Source organism: Neofelis nebulosa, chromosome 5, assembly GCF_028018385.1.
Source record: "Neofelis nebulosa isolate mNeoNeb1 chromosome 5, mNeoNeb1.pri, whole genome shotgun sequence".
Classification (NCBI taxonomy): Eukaryota; Metazoa; Chordata; class Mammalia; order Carnivora; family Felidae; genus Neofelis; species Neofelis nebulosa.
In genome coordinates, this window is record NC_080786.1 from 109788840 (window position 1) to 109801656 (window position 12817).

The window sequence follows — 12817 nt, forward strand, 5'->3', positions numbered from 1 at the left end:
AGCACTGGGAAATTGTATGATTTAATCACTGTATTTTCCTGTTTCTGTTTTAAGCCAGTATAACATCAGGGTGAGGTGAATTTGGCCTTTCAGCTGCTGAACTTCACTCACACAGGCCCTGAAGATTACATGATGTTGCTGATCCTGTAAATTGCTTATTCCAACCGCTTGCCACAAATATTCCTCCTTCCCCCAGAGGTTCTACGCCACTTGGCTGAAATAATAAGAGCAATACCACTGGGCTTCACGAGCCAAGCAGTAATCAGTATAAAAAATTTGTTGTCTCTCCACCCCAACCCCCCTGGTGAGTCCACCCGACAGGAATCCCCACTGACATTCTGCTTGCCGTGTCTAGCACCTCTCCTGATTTAACAACAGAAGTTACATTTCTTACCAGCTGGATCAGGAAATCCACTATTCTTGTTTTCATTTTTCTTTTTCTAATTCCCTCCTTCACTACTGTATTTGAACAAGAAAGCACTCTGATATTTATCCATTCCTTCGTGTCTTTACAAGAGTAATGTCCAGGGAAAATTCACCAGGCTGGCTGTTTTTCACCTAGAGCCTAATGATAAACATGAGGAGTTTGACTTGATTCATCGTGATAGTCAAAGACTATTATGGTTCTCAGATCATTAGACTCACAGAGCTACATCCCCACAGTGTCTAAATTCTTTGTATTCTCCAAGATCCTGACAGTCTTTCTTTTCAACAGAATTCCATTTCTTCTCAAACCACACTGTTTCTCCCAGTCTTGATTCTACTGTGGATCCCTTTTCAATTTAAGTAATTCATAAGGAAGCTGAATTCTCATGGCACTGTGATGGCCATATATTCTGAGCTTAATTAGGCCAACAAGCTTAGAAATAAAGACTTTCTTGTTAATATCTTCTTCTCTATTTAAAAAAAAAAAGTCAATGGCATTAAAAGGGTGTAAGAAATTTAAAAATATTACCAAAAATAAACTACATAGTAAAGTTGATCCCTTCTTTAAAAAAAAAATGGTGCTTCTCACCAAAAAGTGGAAGTGAAAGTAATTTTTTTTTTTTTACTTTCCAAATGTAAATGTTTATAAGGGGAAGTTGTAAATAGAGAGAAAAGGGATTAGGGAGAGGTCTTCTAGCAATTAATGTTGCTGGAGTACAAGATTTAGAAATATGGTCTAGAAACTTTGTGGTGATTTCACTGAGGCCCTTAAGTGTGTAAATTTTTAGACTCTAACCTACTCTAGAAATACGTAAAATGCATCAACTTCCTAAAACTCTCTCCAGAAAAAAAAATCTGCTTAAAAAAAAAAAAACTTTTAACATGAGTTATATGACATTCTATACTTCCATTGTCTTTCCCTTGAGCCTCTCACAATTATTACAAACATTATAGATTTCATCTCCCAGGGTCCAGTGTGGATGTGCTTCTCACACTGCAGTTAAAAACAACTAACATAACTTTCTCATGCAATTACTGTCACATTTATGATCTATTTTTTATCAAATACAGTTTTCCATTATACTCAACTCTCCTTGAGCTATAGCCATTACAAAGAGCCAAACAAAATGATGCTGTAATTAATAAACAAAAAAGAACAATTCTGCAACATATCATGACTCCTAGAATATTCAAATTTTCAATGATTAGAAATTTAAGAGTGTTCTATTACTAGTTCCTGCTTGCCTCAACCTTTTTTCCTAAGAATCACTGATACCATCTACTTTTGGGTCCAGCACTGCCCAATACCTGAAACATGCCTGAGAAGAACAGATCACTTAGCAACCCAATCACCCAACTTAGAAGGCCTGGAATTAGTCTTACTGACTTATACCTGGTGTTATGGACTGTCTATGTTCCCCCAAAATTCATATGTTGAAGCCCTAACTCCCAGTGTAATGTACTAGAAGGTGGCGCTTTTGGGGTATATCTAGGTTTAGATGGAGTCATGAGGGTAGAGCCCATGATGGGATCACTGCCCTTATAAGAAGAGTAACGACACCAGAACTCTCTCTCTGCCATGTGAGGTTACAGGGGGTAAGGCAGCCCTCTGCAAGTCAGGGAAAAGGCCCTCACCAAAACCTGACCATACTAGCACCCTAAGATAAAACTTCCCAGGCTCCAGAACTGTGAGAAATAAATGTCTGTTATTTAAGTCACCCAGTCTATGGCATTTTTGTTACAGCAGGCTGGGCAGCTTGGGACATGTGGTACCCAATGTATTTACCTTAGATCCCAAGTACTTCCAAGGCCATTGGGCCTGCACCACTCTGGCAATTGTGGTTCAGCTCATATGATTGGAGTTCTTTTCCCCCATTTGATTAGATTTCTACCTTCACTCCCTTGCATTCCATTGCATTCATTTGATAATAGGACAAGAGTTTTGTCTTCTCCAATTGCTAAGACATGATACATCACCTAGCTCTTGCAGGTTCATTCACTCTCAGCTGCTAAAGAATGGTCACATTTTCTGGAACCTCAGTGGTGATGCTCACCTGACATCAATGCTCAACTGCCACCTGCATTTCTGCTGATGTCTCTGCTGGACTGGATCTACTTACTTTTCTGTGCTTGCAGAACCGTACTGAACCATTTCCCTTTGCTCACTATCTATAATTTAATCTTTTCTTAACCTGTCTCATGTTTCTTCTTTATTACTTTTAGCCTATATTTTTTATGGCCCAATATGCCTTGTTCTGAATGCTCAGTCCACAGGTAAACAAACTAAAACACAGAAAACACTCACCTATTTCTATCATGATTATCTTACTGGTCTTAATTTTAAAAATGGGGTTTTCAACACAGAATAACATATGAATTTTCAACAGCTGTAATATAATAATGATAATGATAATAAATATCTATGAGATAAATAGATGATTGTACATGGGTACTTATTAGTGACTAGCATTATGCTCTTTTATATACATTAACTACTTAAATCTTAGGTTTTATTACCCCAACTTATAACTGAGGAAACTGAGCTTTGGGGGGGGGGGTCCAAGGAAGCCCTCAAGATTCCTCACCTAGGGTGCCTGGGTGGATCAGTCCAGCTGAGTGTCCCACTTTGGCTCAGGTCATAATCTCACAGTTCATAAGTATGAGCCCCACATTGGGCTCTGTGTTGACAGCTCAGAGTCTGGAGCCTGCTTCGGATTCTGTGTCTCCCTCTCTCTCTCTCTCTCTCTGCTCCTCCACCGCTCACACTGTCTCTCTCTCAAAAATAAATAAACATAAAAATAAGTAAAAATAAAAGATTTCTCACCTAATACCTGGCAGAAATGGCTTCCCATCTAGACCTGACTTCAGGGCCTCAGCTCTTCACAACTACCCACATGGCCTCTGTTTCACTTCTAAAGAACTTGATACTGAAATTATGACATACTCTTGCTTTGCTGTAACTGTTCACTGTTAGAAAAAGCTTAACAGAACATTGCCTAACATACCTTTTAACTCCAAGAATCTAAAATTCTAATATTCATTCTGAGAATGTGAGCCATAGCAGTAGCTAGCCTGTTGGCATCCTTAAAAAATAAAATCTTTGACTTGTACATTTGTTTTATCAAATGTAAAGTGTATTTTTATGCATCAAATTTTAATTTGTACAGTTCTTTGTATTGAAAATTTTCAAAAATGTATGACATACTTCTGACTGCTTCTATAGAACAATATGAAGAATTTTTAAACTTTTTTTTTTTGATGATTTAGAATCCCCACTGTGAACATCACCTGTTGTGATACAGTGATGTTCTTTGTGACTTAATGCATGAGATCAGTGTACTTCACACTAAATAACCCCATACTGTTATTTTTAAAGTTATTTCATCTACTTTGATCAGTTTATCTTTTCCATGGGCTTGTGGCCATTTGTTCCTCTTGTTTTTAGAATGCTTAAAAGAAAAGCAATACTTTTCCAATTTGCCACTTTTAATCTACTAAAGATTGTAAAAGCAATAATATTCATTTATTTAATCTGTAAGTAAAATAAGAATAAATGGGCTGAGAAACTAACTAGGAACTCCCATTTGAAAAGAATATAGGCCTTGTAGAATATGAGTTAACTATAAATACACGGATTTATTTATGGTCTCTCTTCTCTGTTCCATTGTGTGTTTATCTTTATGCCAGTACCATACTGCTTGTAATATATTTTGAAATGAGGAAGCATAATGCCTCCAGCTTTATTCTTCTCTCTTAAGATTTCTTGGATATTCAGGGTCTTTGATGGTTCCATATGTTCTATCTCTATGAAAAAAATTGCCACTGAAATTTGGACAGGAATTACAATGAATCTGTAGGTCACTCTGGGTAGCATGGACACTTAAACTATACTAATTCTTCCAATCCATGAATACAAAATAGCCTTATTTTTATTTGTGTATTCTTTAATTTCTTTCATCAATGTCTCAAAGTTTTAAGTATAGAGATCCTTCATTTCCTTGGTTAAATTTATTTCCAAGTATTTTATGGTTTTGCTGCTCTTATAAATGGGATTGTTTTCTTCATTTCACAGATAGTTTACTGTTAGTGTATAAAAATGCAAACTATTTTTGTGTGTTAATTTTGTATATTGCAACTTCATTTTGTTTATTAGTTCTAACAGTTTAGTAGAATCTTTAGAATTTTCTGTACATAAAAACATGTCATCTGTAAACAAAGTTTTACTTCTTCCTTTCTGATTTGGATTTCTTTTTCTTGTTTAATTGCTCTGGCTAGGACCTATAGTACTATATTGAGCAGAAGTGCTAAGAGTGGACATCCTTATCTTTTTTCTGGTCTTAAACAAAAGACTTCAGCTTTTCACCACTGAGTATCATATAATCTGTGGGTTTTTTCATATACACCCTTTATTATATTTAAGTACATTCCTTCTATACCTAATTTGTTGAGAGCTTTTATCATGAAAAGGTGTTGAATTTTCTCAAATACTATGTCTGCACCTATTAAGGTGATCATAACTTTTATCTTTTATTTTATTAATTTTAAGTGTCACATTTATTGATTCGTGTATCCTTGCATCCCAGGATAATTCCCACTTAATCATGGTGTATAATCCTTTCAATGTGTCTGTTGAATTCAGTTTGCTAGAATTTTGCTGAGGATTTTTGCATTTATGTTATTCAGGAATATTGGTCTGTAACTTTCTTTTCTTGTAGCGTCCTTCAATAAGGATTCCAAGAGCACACAATGGAGAAATGACAGTCTCTTCTTAAATGGTGTTTGGAAAATTAGATATCCACATCAGAAAAATGATACTGTACTTATATCATACAAAAATCAACCCAAAATGAATTAAATAGCTAAATATAAGACCTGAAACTCTAAAACTACTAGAAGAAAATATAAGGGGAAATCTTCTTGCCATTAGTCTGGGCAATGATTTTTTTGGATATGAACCAAAAACATAAGCAACAAAGGCCAAAATATACAAATGGGATTGCAACAAATGAAAAAGCTTCTATGTAGCAAAGGAAGCAATAAACAGAGTGAAGAGACAACATATGGAAGAAAATATTTTCAAACCATGCATTTAATAATAGATTAATATCTAAGATATATAAGGAGCTCCTACAACTCAATAACAAATAAATAAATAATCCAATAAAAAGTGGGCAAAGGACCTAAGTAGAAATTTCTCCAAAGAAGACATAAATGGCCAAGATATATATGAAAAAAGGCCTCAGAATTACAAATCATGAGGGAAATGCAAATCAAAATCACAATCACATATCACTTCACACCTGTTAGAATGGCATTATCAAAAAGATAAAAGATAACAACTGTTGGTGAAATGTGGAGAAAAGGAAACCCTGTACACTGTTGGTGGGAAAGTAAATTGGAACATACGTTATGGAAAACAGTAAAGAGATTCCTCAAAAATTAAAAATAGAACTATCATATGATCCTACAATCCCAAACTGGGGATATACTGAAAGGAAATAAAATCAGTATCTCAAAATAATATCTCCTCTCCCATGTCTATTGTAGCATTATTCACTACAACAAAGGTATTGAAATAATCTAAGTGTCCACCAACAAATGAAAGAATGAGTAAAATGTGAATATATATATGGAATACACACATACCATGAAATATTATTCAGCCATAAAAATGAAGGAAAGTCTGCCATTTTTAACAACAGCAATGAACCTGGAGGACATTATGCTAACTGAAATAAGCCAGACACAAAAAAATAAATATTGAATGATCTCACTTCTATGTGGGATCTAAAAAAGTTAAACCCATGAAAGTTGAGTAGAATGGTAGTTACCAGGGACTTGGAGGGGAGGAGAGAGAGGAAATAGGGGAAATGGGGAGATGTTGGTCAAATGGTACAAAGTTTCAGTTAGGCAGCATGAATAAGTTCTAAAGTACAGCATGGTGACTATAGTTAATAAACTATGTTTTGTACTTGAAATGCTCTAAGACACTAAATCTTAAGTGTTTTCACCACACACACACACACACACACACACACACACCCAGGTAACTATAAGAAGTGATGGATACGTTGATTAGCTTGATTGCGGTAATCATTTCACGATATATGTATTTCTCAATATATGTGATTTCACAATACATATCACTTCACAATACATCTATAGATATATCAAGACATCACATTATACACTTTGAATATATACAAGTTTTATTTCTCAATTATACATCAATAAAGCTAGAAAGAGGAAAAAATATAGACTGAATGGGAGGGCTTTGCAACATCTATTTGAGTCACTCAGGATCTCATTGCTTCCTTTCTGAATTCCTGACAATAGACAAAATCCTCTGCGCTGACTGAAGAAAAAAAGGGAATCAGTTGGCTTGGTAGGGATAGAACTGCTAATCTAACAGGAAACCTCTTCATCTCTCCCTCTCAACATTTGCTGAGTTTAAAATCAAGACCAAGACAAGTGTTTCCCTGGCACATGATAGCAACCGAGGCCACTGATGCCTGACCAATGACAGATAACAATGTATTCCTTTCTAAAAGTGAAGCTTAGAATCTACTCTATTGCTGATGAACATTGACAGAATATCATTTGGATGATGTGAAAATGAAGCAGAGTTTATCACTTGACATGCCTAAATCAGCAAAGAGATGATTTGTTTAGCAAACATTTACATGGCACTTCTTATGTGTAGGCCTTCTTTTAAGCACTGTATACATATTAATACTTGTAGTGTAAGGTAACAAAACTAAGAATGAAATACAAGACCCTGTATGCATCACAGACATTTGAGACATCACAGAACTATAGATCCTAAACCAGGATAAACCTCAGAGATCGTCTGTTTAGTCCCTTGCCAGCCAAAGCACTGCATGCGTGGAGCCACCAGAGCCATAAGGACTACATAAACTTCCTCGGGTCCCTCTGAGATGAAGGGAGAACCAGAACTCAAGTCTTTGATCTCTTAGTACAGTGGTCCTTCCTCCACATCCAGCTATTCCTTATGGATTCATAGTTTTTCAGGGTCGAAAGAAACATGTAAGATCATCTACCTAGTGTTCCTCTGGGGAGATCTAATTTATATAAATGACATACCCATTAATAACAGATGCTCACTGCTACCTTACTTCCACCTCTCTCTCCTACCACCTGGGAAATTGCCTGGAAGTTATGATGCAGTGGCTAAAATTTGCTCAACTACACTCTAGAGACCATACTCTACGACCCTCTCTATACTCTGCTTCCTCTGGGAGGAAGAAAAAAGGCACTCTCTTTTCCAAACTACAAGTCCAGGCTGGCCCTCATTCTTTGCCTGCAATAACAAAAGCTACCAACAGTTTAAAAGAGACCCTCCATGAGCCAAACCCAAGAGGCTGAGACGAACAACTCACTGGAGGATACTTCCCTGGAATCCTCTGTGGAGGTTGGAGCTATGGGCAAGAGAAACTTCTCTAGTCCAGAGCCCCTCTGAACAAAGCCCCCATGCCAATCATGACAAAGCCCTAAGATTCTTTCATCTCTGCCAACCTTCTATCCTCTACGCTGAAACCACAGGCTGTAAATAAGAATGTATGATCTTATAATTGGGTAAGGTTTAGATAGGCATTGATTACTAACTGGTGATGGTCCCAGATGATATGTTTGGTTTTTTTCTATTTATTGTTATAATAACCACACACTTTGCAAAGGGAGCTGCACAGATGACATAACAAACTCCGTTTCTTGGTTATTCACTATATGTTTTATAGCTGCATTAGTTTTTACAGCCTAATTAACTCTTTAAAAATACTGACATGCACTAACTGGATTATAAATTCAGCTAGAGATTTCATTAACCATAGGTCATTCTTATTAAAAATTGTGTTATCTCCTGAATTGACTTTAAAAAATAAAATGAAACCAAATCTTATGGACTTGCTAAAGATGGGGCCTTTATAAAACTTTCTCTTCCAAAGCTTAGTGGCCTCCAGCAACAAGAAATGAAGCTTTCCTCACTGGAAAAACATAAATGTTAAGAAACTCCCTCATGTTAGGATTCAGCAAGGAAATCGGAAGTCGTGTCACATATTTTAAACAGGCATGGATTCAATTAAGGAACTGGGTGCTTATAAAACTATTGGAAACACTAGAGGAGAAAAAAACAGGAGGAGCTGCCTTAAGTTTCAGGTTTGTGGCCACAAAGAAAGAGGAGGCTGTTATGCCCCAAAATCCAAATGATGGAAGTAACTTCTCAGCTTCTCACAGCTCCAAAGTGGGTGAAATGGCAACCACTCACATCGGAACATCTGGTAAAGCCTACTCATCAGCTCACTGTCCCTGCCAGAAGACAGAGGGGAAAAATGCCTATCCCTCTTCCACATTGGCAATCCCATGTGCAAGTGTCTCATTGGTAGAGCCCTGCCATCCTGGAATCCTACTACCAAAATAGCCCAAGAAACATAGTTCCCAAGCTTCTGTCTGCAGCATTATAGGGGAGGATTTACAAGAGACATAAGAGTACCAGTTCCAGCAGACCATTCTAATTCTAGGATTACTCCATCAGGTAAGCAAACCTCCAAATTCCATTCTCCTCAGAAGAGAACCCAGAACACACCATTTGTCACTGAGACAATCCTAAGAACACAGTTGCCTTTCAACTACATACAAATCATCTGCCCAGGCATTCAGTAACTCCAGAAGATGATGTAATCCCTACAGATAAATTACAGAAAAAAATGCTCACAGCCAACATTAACATTACATAATCCACCACCACTAAAACCCACTCTTAAGAGAACTTTATGTAAAATGTTAATGGGACATTTCCTTCAAAAACAAGTTTCCCTAAAAGGAACACCAAAAAGAAGAGAGGATTCCCTTTGTGCAAGGCTAGATTCATTCTTCTCAAAGTTCTTAAGAAATATTTAGTTTTGTTTTCTGGATTATCAAATAATTTAGATCAAGAAAAAAAATGACAAATTACTTCATAGTTTTCCCAAAGGTAACACTCGGAAAAGTATCACATTTCTTTTCAGCATAAAGATTTTTAGCTTATAGCTCTTTTTCTGGTTTTAGACTCTGAACTTGTTTCTTTCCATTTCAGTTAAAAGTGACCTTTTAATTGGGGGTTTTCCATCCATGATTCTTTTTCCGGAATAAGAGCCAGAGTTTTCCCATTTACACCACCTTATGAAAGGGTTTCCTTTCTTCTAAAAGAATTTTAAAAATATCATTCTAAATTTCTTGTCTTCAAATCTTTCTTAGATTTAGACTAACAAGGATATTGATTCCAATAGGTCAGGTACAAAAGTGCCATATCTTAATACAATTAATAAATTGTATCCTTCATGTGAATCTTTTAAGGATGCTTAAAAGGATGCAATAATAAATGCATTCCTTGGGTATAAGAATGTATCTTCTCCCTCATGGAATAATAAATCTGCCTCAACACCACACTAGTGACTACAAATGTATTTTTACCAGGAAATAGGTTATGAATATAAAAATCTCACACATAACCCCAAAGCAGATATTAGGTAGCAGGAAGACTTGTTGCAGGGACTAAAACAAGAATGAAAGGTTCAGAGTCTGCCCTCACAGGAGCTCTAGGGAGCATAATTTAGAATCATTTATACTAAACAGCACACACTCTTTCCTATCATCTTCAATATCCAGGTTTAGGATTATAAATATCTGACTTGCCCTTTAAGCTGTCTGCAGCCATCATAGCTAATGCTAACGGCAGAAGACTTTCCCAGGAAGTCGCCTAAAAAGCAAAGGGCGGCCTTATCTCCAGGGGAGAAGCAGCCACCAAATTGAGCAGGCAAGAGCTATCCAGTCCTCCTGGTCACACACCCCCTGACAGTTCCAGGGCATGACAGGTCAGACCCAATTGCTTCTGCACTTCTCTGGCCAAACGGTGAGAAGGGACAGCTATGATCTGATGCCTACCTAATGCCGGCTTGCTCAGCCCACCTCGGGCCAGGGCACTGTCAGGTCTGGCCTTGGCTGCCAGCCATGCTTACTGGCCATTGGGAATTAAGGCCTTAAGGAAATCTGTCTCAGTAAGAATGAAATGGTGGACTTGATCCTTTAAACATTAATTATAAGCCACTAATTTGTATAGTATAGTTCTTAGTATATGCTTACTTCATAAAGGAGTGATCTACAACCACACTGTTTCTACTTATGCTGGGTTTCAACCTTGTTCTGCCACTTACCAGCTTTGTAATCTTGTGTAAGCTAATTAACATCTCTAATTCGATTTCTTCACCTGCAAACCAGGATGATAACAGCGATGATACCTCATATATTTACTGAGTGGCTTAAATGAAATAATGCAAGTAAAATGTTTAACACAGAGACTATCACACAATAAGCACTCAACAAATAATAGTGACAGTATTTTTATCATATAAAATTTTTGTTTCCTTCTCATATCTATTATTTCTTTAAAAGCTATTAGATGGGGGAAGGAGGGATATGAGAAATATTGTATAAACCATTTCTCTGATAGGAATACTTAAGTTGAGATACCTTAAGTGAGCAACCTAGGGTATATAATGTTGCAATAGCCATTTACTAAAATAAAGCCAGTCAATTTTGAGTGATATACAACCTGACAGACTTTATGGAAGAGTTATTACATAAGTCTAATTATCTAACCTTCCATGTTGTGTGGTCAGCAGTATTTGTTACCAGAAGTCATTGCTGGGTTAATCAGGGATTAACTAATATGTACTAGTAATTGATATGACACACTAAGGTCTATACTCTCCTAAAGTAAATAGGTTATTACAAACCAAAGCACCTTTTCTTGTTCTTACACCTGCAAAATTAGGTGCCCAGCCCATTATATGACGTCCTTCCTCATTCAATCCTAGAGCTTTTCTCAGTGATAATGGTGCTAAGTATTTATTGGGGTGCCTGGGTAGCTCAGTCGGTTAGGTGTCCAACTTCGGCTCAAGTCATGATCTCATGGTTTGTGGGTTCGAGCCCTGTGTCAGGCTCTGTGCTGACAGCTCAGAGCCTGGAGCCTGCTTTGAATTCTGTGTCTCCTACTCTCTCTGCCCCTTCCCCTGCTCACACTCTGTTCTTCTCTCTCCAAAAATAAACAAACATTAAAACTAAAAATATATATATTTATTATCTTGTATCTTAGAAATGACTTTGAAACATCAAAATGAACAAAGTGTAAATACTGCAGGGAGATCATGTTCAGCTGATAACCATCTACCTATTTATTTCATAAGAGACTAGCCATACAAATTCTTGAGAAGACAAATATTGTAACCTATCATTACATGGAACCTTTCCTCTGTGACTATCAAGTTCATAGCATTTCCCAGGGGCAAACATTATTTCCTTCTACCATATCTGGCTCAGGAGCTAAATGACTTACCTGAGATCATACAAATCATATTGTAAGGCCATAAACAGGAACCCCCTTTGGATTCCCACCCCATGGCTCTCTCCAATAAGTATCTTAATTGGCTCTTCACGTAACGAAATGGGACAGAAGTGGGGGAATGCTATTACTGAACAATCTTTCAAACCCCAGTTTGAAAAAGATGTATCAATACATATGGATACAGAAACATAAAAACTTCCTTACATAACTAAAGCCAGATATTATTAGAAACTTTGGAATTTTGGGGGCACCTGGGTGGCTCAGTTGGTTAAGTGTCCAACTCTTGATTTTGGCTCAGGTCATGATCTCACAGTTCTCTTGAGATTAAGCCCCATGTCAGGCTCTGAGCTCTTAGCTCAGAGCCTGCTTGTAATGCTCTCTCCCTCTCTCTTTGCCCCTCCCCTGTGCTCACACGTGCGTATGCTCTCTCTCAAAATAAATAAACTTTAAAAAAAAGAAAATTTGACATTTTAAAATTGTAATCTAAATATTTGTCAAGCAAAGTCTCTACCATTGGAGTAAGTATATACCTTCTTAAGATGATAGCTTTGAAAGATAGCTCTCATATGGTTTATATATATACACCTATGTTAACTTTATATAGATGGGAATATATAGATACACGAAGAATTGAAGAACATATATAAATACAGTAAATTGCATTTGTACTACAGGACTCCACATCCCCTGCTCTTGTCCCCAGTCACATTTTCTTTCTAAATAAATTACTAAAGTCCCCTAATTTCATAGCATGTGAGTGAACTATTTAATGATCTCTTTTTCAAAGTAAAAAGATCACTTGGAACAGTGAAGAGTTTTGCCATCCCATAGCTACTTCTCTATTAAAAACAAATGATAAGGATTAACAATAAATGTGTGAGTCAGAGATTATGGAAAGAGCCCAAATACACCAACTGTACCTTTAGAATCTAAAAATACACAAAACACCAAGCTATAAAATGCTCTTGACGTCAGTGGAAGGCACAGTAGTCA